This window comes from Nicotiana attenuata, unplaced genomic scaffold (assembly GCF_001879085.1).
Source record: "Nicotiana attenuata strain UT unplaced genomic scaffold, NIATTr2, whole genome shotgun sequence".
Taxonomy (NCBI): domain Eukaryota; kingdom Viridiplantae; phylum Streptophyta; class Magnoliopsida; order Solanales; family Solanaceae; genus Nicotiana; species Nicotiana attenuata.
Genome location: NW_017677639.1, coordinates 13,485 through 23,116, shown reverse-complemented (window position 1 = coordinate 23,116; position 9,632 = coordinate 13,485).

The window sequence follows — 9,632 nt, the reverse complement described above, 5'->3', positions numbered from 1 at the left end:
AACGAGTGAGTTAGAGTTGAATTGAATTGGTTTGGATAGGAAATGAGACACTTAGTCTCTTTAAGGAAGGCTTAAATTGGAAAAGTCAACCGGACGTTGACTTATGAGTTCGAAGGTTCGGATGTGATTTCCGATGATCCGGTTAGCTTCGGGAGATGATTTGTGACTTGGGAGCGTGATCTGAATTGGTTTTGGAGGTCCGGTGTAGAATTAGGCTTGAATTTGGCGAAGTTAGCATTTTGGCGAAATCCGGTTGATATGTGAGATTTTGATCCGAGGGTCGGAATGGAATTCCGAGAGTTGCAGTAGCTTCGTTAGGTGATTTTGGATATGTGTGCAAATTTTCAGGTCATCCGGACATCGTTTGGTCGGGTTTTTGATCGAAAGTGCATTTCGGAAATTCTTGAAGAACTTAGGCTTGAATCCGATGTGAATTGATGATTTTAGTGTTGTTAGGTGTGTTTTGATGATTGGAGCAAGTTTTTATGATGTTTTAAGACATATTGGTGCTTTTGGTTGAGGTCCCGGGGGCCTCGGGGCGATTTCGGATGGCTATCGGGATGAAATTCAAGTTGAGGAAATGGCAGATTTTGCTGGTATCTGGTATGTTCGCTTCTGCGGAAATGGACCGCATAAGCGGTTCCGCAGAAGCGTAATCTTGGTCGCAAAAGCGGTCTGGAGTGGAGTTGGGCAGTTCCGCAGAAGCGGAACACTTTTCGCTTAAGCAAGTCCGCAGAAGCGGACAGGCGGTCGCAGAAGCGGGTTTTGCCAGGAGGTGAGCTTCCGCAGAAGCGGAAATTTGTATCGCAGAAGCGGCCCTCGAGTTTTAATGAAATTCCGCATAAGCAGACAAAAACCGCAGAAGCGGTTGCGCGGAAGCGGGCGTGGGGACCGCAGAAGCGGAAACCCCTGAAGCCAGTAGGAGTTTATATTCATTTTGTTCCGCGAGGGTTATGTTATTTCCACCATTTTTAAGCGAGCTTGGGAGCTATTGGACGGAATTGAAGGGGGATTTCGACTAGGTGTGATTGGAGGTAAGTCCCTTGGCCTAAATACATGGAACTTTGATAGATTTAACATGGAAATTAGTTGAAATTCTTCAAAAAAGGGTAAAGCTAGGGCTTGAGTTTTTGATATTTTAAATTGGGATTTGATAGGTCATTTGAGCTCGGATTTGGGAGTTCTTGGTATGTATGAACTCGTGGCAAGACGAGGAATCCGGTAATGTGAGTTTTGTAATTTTTCGAGAAGTGGGCCCGGGGCTCGGGTTTTGCTAGTTTCGAGATTCTTGCTAATTTTTGATTTTTTTGATTGGGTATTGTTCCCTTAGCATATTGTGATGTATTCGCTCTGGTTTTGGCTAGATTCGACGCGCGTGGAGGCCGATTGAGGGGCAAAGGCGTCGCGAGCTAGGGATTTCACCGGCCCGAGGTGAGTAATACTTGTAAATGATATCCTGAGGGTTTGAAACCCTGGATTTGCACATCATAGTGCTGTATTGTGATGACTTGCACGCCAGGTATGAGCGTGGGGTAGAGCACCGTTGGGGATTGTGACTTAGTCCGTCCCGGTTGTTGGTTTTATTGCGTAATTGACTGAAACTACTTGTTATCATCATTATTTGGTTTGATTGCTATATTTGGGCTTCGTGCCAATTGTTTGAATCCTTCAGGGATTGATATCATTGTTTTTGCATTACTTTGCATATTATTTTATCACAGTCCAAGGTTTAAAATACTGTTTCGCAAACTCAGCTATCTTTCTAAGATTTGAAAACCTAAATGATATTTTACTGACATTTTGAGTTGAGACTGTTATTTTACTATTGCCCAAGGGGCTTATGTGCATTTCTGGACTGAGGATGGATCGGGCTGCGCGCCGCAGCGGTGTGATATTGATATTGCGCTTGGGCTGTAGGAGCCCCTCCGGAGTCTGAACCCCCACAGTGAGCGCGCGTACCCAAATGGATCGGGCTGCGCGCCGCAGCGGTCATATGCATTGCATTGCATTCATGCATTGGTTCCTGTTTGTAATACGTGTCATGACATTCAGCACTCTCATTTCATTGGCATTCATGCTACATCTTGCACTGTTTACCAGACGCCCTGGTGTTAATTGTTAGTGGAGTGCTGTGCCCGAGGGGCTGACTTATGTGCGGACTTGCACTATCTGATTACGCATTCATTTGCTTGACTGTTGGAAAAGGATATTTTCAAAAGAGGTTTTTAAACTGAGCCAGATATTTTCTAAAGGATTTTTTTCACGGTTTTACTGTTTTCTCAAAGGGTTGTACTGTCCTATATAGCATGATGGAGTGCTCTTACGTGATTTCTTGTCTCTCAGTTATTATTTACTCTTATTACCACTGAGTTGGAAGTACTCACTTTACTCCCTGCACCTCGCGTGCAGTTGCAGGTATCATTCACCCGGTAGCGGGTTATTAGCTGATTGAAGGTATTACTATTGTAGCTGAGTAAGGTGACCGCCAGCGTTCGCGGCACCGGACGTTGTCTTTAGCATTCCAGAATTTATTTTTGTATAATATTGGCCCTGTAGTTGTGTTCAGGTTTCTTTAGATGCTCGTGACTTGTGACACCCCGGTCGGGTTGTGTTGGGTTGTACATACTGGTTATTATTGTCGTTAAGCTATATTTATCTATACATTTATGTTTAATAATTATTAAAGAAACGGATTGGGTTAGTTGGCTGGCCTTGTCTTCACGAGAGGCGCCATGACGACCGGGTATGGAAATTGGGTCGTGACACAGGCTGTTTCAGTGAACCTCAGTAAGAAGCAAGCTCAGAAAGAGCCGTTAGAGTGTACAATTGGACTTATTCGGTTTGAGGCTAAGAATGTTTAATCTTGAATATAGTAATATTTAATTTTCTATATTAAAGTTCTGTAAAACTTTACATTATTAATATAATAGCTAATATAGCTTTTAGTTTCAGTATTAAACTCTGCATGAAAAACCGCACATATTATTAGTAGTGGAATAATTTAGCAAACGTTAAAAGAGTTATTTTACGATCAAACCTCTCTGTAACAGTCTCGTTTATTCCGATATTTTTTGGCTGTTATAGTGAAGTGTTATTATTGAGAACATATATTATAACATAACATATAAATCAATTCCGAAAAAAATTTGACTTTTATTATGAATGACTGTTATATAGGGATGATGTTATAGAGAAGTCTGACTGTATATGAAGATATAATGTAAAATAAGGGTCGTTTGATATAGTGGTGGAATATCCTATGAGATTAATTCCACTGTTTTAGTGTAAAAATTTAACCAGGGATTAGTTAATACATATGGTCAAACATGAGAAAAATACAATTTTAAATTTTATCTTGAGATTATTATCCCTATCTCATCTACCAAACAAACCCTAAAAGTATATAAATAAGAGGGTATCTAATGACAAATTATTTTGTAAGTAGACTATACAAAGCAATTACTGTATCATTATTCATCAGATAATAATAGGGAAAGGTTCAAACATACCCTTCTATTTTGGTATATTGTTCACATGTACCCTCTGTTATACTATAGGACCACATCCACCCTCACCATTACCCAACTTTATAAAAATACCCCTCATTAAACGGAAAGCAATCAGATATTAGGGATGACCTGTTTATAAAATAAAAAAGTATCGACCCATCGACCCATAATTCGTTTAACCAAATAAACTCATGGAATCCTTGTATTTCCTGCAATTCTTAGATCTGCTCCATGTGTGCTCTACCAGAGAAGGAAAAATTCCTAGCTCATCAAGTGGGTTCCTCAAAATCAATTGATAGCTCAATAAATTTCCTTTCCCTCTTATCTTCTCTCTGGTTTGCTTCCTAATTTGAGTGCGATTAGCATAAACCCGAAACAAAAAAATAAAAACATAACTCAAAAAAACTCTAAACCAGTTAACTCAAATAGAATGCAATTTTAGAAAACACCAAATTAAATAAGCACACTCAACAAAATTAGGGAAGAAAAATTACATCTTTGCAGAGAAATTTTGGTCGCAAAACCAGACATGGTACTTCTCGATTTTCCTCAGATGAAAAAGGTGTATTTTGAGTGTTTCCCGTATAAAATTATATGGGTCTCCTTTATTTATATGATGGGTTTATTTGGTTAAACGGATTATGGTTTTAATATCAATGGCTCCTTTATCAGTCATTCATTGAATGATAAATAACTACAAGTGACGGAGACAGACGATTTAAATAACGGAAAATCCAATATTTAAAAATTGTATCGAGAATGACTGGAAAGGTGGAAATTTTTTCATTTTAAAAACGGATCATCTCTAATATCTGATGGCTTTTTGTTTAATGAGGGGTATTTTTACAAAGTTGGGTAACGGTGAAGGTAGATATAGCCCTATAGTATAACGGATGGTACATGTGAACAATGTACCAAAGTAGAAGGGTTATATTTGGACCTTTTCCCTATAATAATTATGCCTATAATTTATCGGATAACAATTATATTGTTATACACAAACATAAATAATTCATGTATTATAAATCATACATATTCTCTGTATACTGTAAACCCAACAATCCTTAGGATTAAAGAACTCTTTGTCTGGATTACATGTTAGATACTGTCATCACATCACAAATTATAAATTTACTTAAAATAATTGCCGATTAGTCTCTTTTTTAAATAAAAAATGTCTTTTAATGTTCCCTCTTTTAGTTTTCTTTTTGGTACTGACAAATCCCACTTCTTGAAGTTGGACCAGGAGCCACTAGGTGAAAAAAGTCACATGATGGCTTGGCATATTTACATGTTAAAATATCATGGTATAGCCAGTTTTTACACTGATCAATGAAAAATAGTCAGCGTTTACCAAGTCAATGAAAAATAGCCACTATTTTGCTGCAACAGGGACCGGTCCAGTATAATATACGGGAGTTCTGGTGCATTTGTGTACGAACTCCAGCATATTATGCTGGACCGGTATACTTTGCTAACTCCTGTAAAATTTGCGGGAGACTGGAGCACCAGTGCTCCAAACTCCAGTATATTATACTGGACAATTATACTTGCTGGAACTCCCGTAAAATTTGCGGGAGTTCCAGCATAATTATGCTTGAACTCCCGTAAAATTTGCGGGAGTTCCAGCATAGTTATCCTGGAACTCTCGTAAAATTTACGGTTATGCTGGAACTCCCGTAAACTTTGCGGGCGTATTTTTCCGGATTTTGAACAGTGTTTTTGCTCAGATTTAAAGTGGCTAAATTTCGATGACTTTTGAAACTTGGCTATTTTTCAACGACCAGTGGTAAATCTGGCTATTTTTGAATTTCTCCCTATTTACATGCGAGACTACTCATCCATTGGCCCATAAATTCCCCTCTTCATTTTTTCTTTTTCTATTTCTTTGTTCTTCATCCAAAATCTATATCTATATATATATTAAAGCAAAGAAGTTTGCATTCCAATTTAGCCAAGTGTCCAAATTAGTAGAATGCCAATTGGCAATATATGTCACGACCCGGATTCCCCACCATCGGGAGTCGTGATGGCGCCTACTAACGGAGCCAGGCAAGCCAACTTAATTAACAAATTCCTTAAGCGCATGTTCCTTTTTAAAAATTAACGGCATTAAATAAAGGCGACGGAATTAAAATCATAAGCGGAAAACTTAAATGTAGATAGATGATCAAAATACAGAAGTTCCAACACATATATCTCTACCCCGGGACTGGAGTCACATACTCACGAACATCTAAGGAGTACTACATACAAAGTCTGAAAGAAACATAATCTGTTTATCTCGGGCACAATGAGATGACAGCCAAAATGTAAAGATAGAAGGGAGACGCCGGGCCTGCGGACGCCTGCAAGCTACCTCGGGTCTCTCTGGACTGAAGGATCGCCCCCGAGCTAATGCTGCTGCTGCTGCTCAATACCTGGACCTGTGCAAGAATGCACAGAGTGTAGCATCAGCACAACCGACCCCATGTGCTGGTAAGTGTCTAGCCTAACCCCGGTGAAGTAGTGACGAGGCTAGACTGGACACCACATAAACCTGTGCAGTTATAAATATACATCGAAAACAAAATACCAAACAACTAGAAATATGGGAGGGGGTAATATGCTGTGGGGAGATAACAATAGTAACAGTAAATCCGAAGTAATCAATCTAGGTGCAACTTACAATTTAAAGCGAACAAGAAACTAATACCAACACGAAACACATTTGCATCAACAGCTGTTGCAGCGTGCAACCCGATCCACAATTGTCACTGTTGCGGTGTGCAACCCGATCCACAATTAACGTTGTTGAGGCGTGCAACCCGATCCACAATTAACATTGTTGCGGCGTGCAACCCGATCCACAATTAACATTGTTGCGGCGTGCAACCCGATCCACAATTACCACTGTTGCGGCATCCAACCCGATCCACATATAATATTGTTGCGGCGCGCAACCCGATCCGTAATGTGTACCTCTCAACCTTGCCCAAGTAACAGTCACAGATAAAGGGCAAGGGAATAAACAAGTATTTGGAAAGAAATCCCAACAAGGGTACACAAACAACCAATAACAACCACGCAAGAGTAAATCGTTATTTCTCTTTTTCTTTCATTCTTATATCCTAACTCTCATTAGCACTCGTGTCAAGCTCTAAGGCATTTCTCATTTCACATGCTCTCACCATTTGTATTTCAGACCGAGCCAATGCTCCACAAAGTTCTACAATCACAATATCTTCCACAATGTGTTCACCACGTTTAGAAGCCATCAATGACATGGAAGGCATAACAATATCCAAACAACTCACATGTAAGGACTCACGGACATGCTAGACCCCAATGTATAGGAACTCGTCACCATGCCTATACATCGTACTCGATCATTTAGCAATTAGCAAACAAGACTCGACTCCTATTCCCTCAAGCTAGGGTTAAACCAAACACTTACCTCAACTTCCACGGCCAATACAATCCTCCACGACCGCTTTCCCTCTCGAATTCGGCTCCAACTCGACCAAATCTATGCAATAAGGACTTCACGATATCAATATGTGCTAGACAAATCAAACCCAATGACTAATTATAGCTTTTTCATCAATTTATCCCAAAAGGTCAAAAATGCCCCCGGGCACACATGGTCAAAACCCGAGGTTTGAACCAAAACCCGTTTACCCATTCCCCCATGAACTCAAATATGTAAGTTATTTTGGAATCGGACCCCGAATTGAGGTCCAAAACCCCCAATTGTAGAAAACCTAGGTTCTACCCTAAATTTCCAATTTCCCCATTAAAATCTTTGTTTTGAAGTTGAAATTATGTTTAAGGATGTTAAGGAGTAAAGAAAATCAGTTAGAAAACACTTACCAATCGTTTTGAAGAAGTGGAATCGTTTGGAAAATCGCCTCTTATGTTTTGGGTTTTGAAAAAGTGAAAAATGACTGAAAATCCCGACTTTATATACTGTGCTGAAGACTGGCGCGGACCGCACAAAAATGCACCGCGGCCGCGCCGAGGAAGGGAAGAAAATGACTCTCTAAACCTACCCAGCGCGGGCCACACTGATTTGGTGCGCGGCCGTGCTGGTTGACCTAGAATGCACTGGCCCTCTGAACCTAGCCACGCGGACCGCGCAGAAATGCACCGCGGCCGCGCGGCTTCGAGCGAGGACCGCGCGGAAACGACCGCGGCCGCGCTGGGGGCCTGCAACCCCTGAACCTGCAACCATCTGCTATCTTTTTTCTAGCCTAAGACCCCCCGGGGACCTACTCAAAACTCACCCGAGCCCTCGGGCTCCAAACCGAACATACATATAAGCTCAAAAACATCCTACGGACTCATCCGTGCGATCAAATCGCCCAAACAACATCATAATCATCAAATTAGGCCTCAAGACCCAGGATTTCCTCCCAATTTTCATAAAACATCAAGTTTAGAGTTTTAGTCCAAAACACGTCAAATGACGTCCAAATCTAACCAAACTTTACAGCAATTGCTTAAATCATATTTAAGACTTGTGCCGGGCGTCGGAACCAAAATACGAGCCCGACAACACAGTCTTCAAAACAAGTAACACTTTCGAATTCTTTAATTATTTTCAGAAAACAATTTCACACAAAAATTCATTTCTCGGACTTGGGACCTCGGAATTTGATTCCGGGCAACACCCAAGTCCCAAAATTTCCTACGGCCCCTCCGGGACTGTCGAATCACGAGTCCGGGTCCGTTTACCCAAAACATTGACCAAAGTAAAACTCAATCAATTTAAATATCAAATTTATTATTTTTCTCACAATTCCACATTTAAACTTTCCGGCTACGCGCCCGAACTGCGCACACAACTCGAGGCGACCCCAAATGAGGTTTCCAGGGCCTCAGAAGTACAGAGGGAGTAGGAATACAGGTGATGACCCTTTGGGTCGTCACAATATATTAAAATGACACATGCCAACTTAATTTATTACTACTTATTGTTATTAAAATGCAAGATTAAAATTTAAATTTTTAAGCATAATCGAGTTATTAAAATGCAAGATTTAAAAGCACATTTTCCGGCATAATTTTTAGCATAATTGAGTCAAAATACACGTATGACAAAACCTTCCAATTACGCCTAAAAATCTGGACTGTTATTAATTACAAGTTATTACTAACCGAATATTTAATATTTAATGAATATTTAACTATAGGCTCTTTCGATTGCAATTTTTGGCATGCAATATATTTGGGATTGCAATATATTTAACTATAGGCTCTTTGGATCGCAATTTTTGGTATGCAATATATTTGGGATTGCAATATATTTGGGATGCAATATATTTGGGTATGCAATTACGAGTCCAATTTTTGGTATGCAATTTTCTGGTATGCAATCGAAAAATCTGGTATGCAATATATCTGGGATTGCAATTAGGCCGAAAAATTGGACTCAATTTAAAGTAATCTCTATATTTAATAATAATATAGAATATTTCATTATAAAAAAAATTAACTTCGTATATCCCATTTAAGTGGGGAATCCCATTTATAACAAAAAATGGGCCGACACCCGTAACAAACGATCAATATCCCATTCTCTTCTCTTCATCGTTAAACCTGATGTCTCTTTACTGGTCTTTAATCTAAAAAATCAGGTAACCTAACCCGAAAAATCTGTTCTAGATTTTTAGGGAATCCCATTTTCTTCGCTTCCTGGAATTTCAAAAAAGCTTAAACCTAATCCGAATAATCTTTTCCGCAAATTTTTTGGATTTGGATACAGATGGAGAAGAGGAGACATTCAAATGTGAAATTACTCCATCAAGAGAAGACATTTAAATGTGAAGATTATTTTTCCGGTCGTTTTTTCTCATCTTTTTCGCATCTGAATTCTGGAGAGATGTGTTGTTTAAGAGACCACGCTATTTATGCCAGGTATTTCGGGATAACAACTAATTATGCACTCCCAAATGCATATGCCTCTATTTTACGGATCTTTTTATAGAAAATTCAATTTTCCATACAAAAATTACCGCATTCCTTATATATCTATAGATATATAGTAACTGAATTATTTTGTAATTACTTGTTGTTTAGGGTTTATTTTTCCATACAAAAATTACTGCATTCCGTATATATATATATATATATATATATATA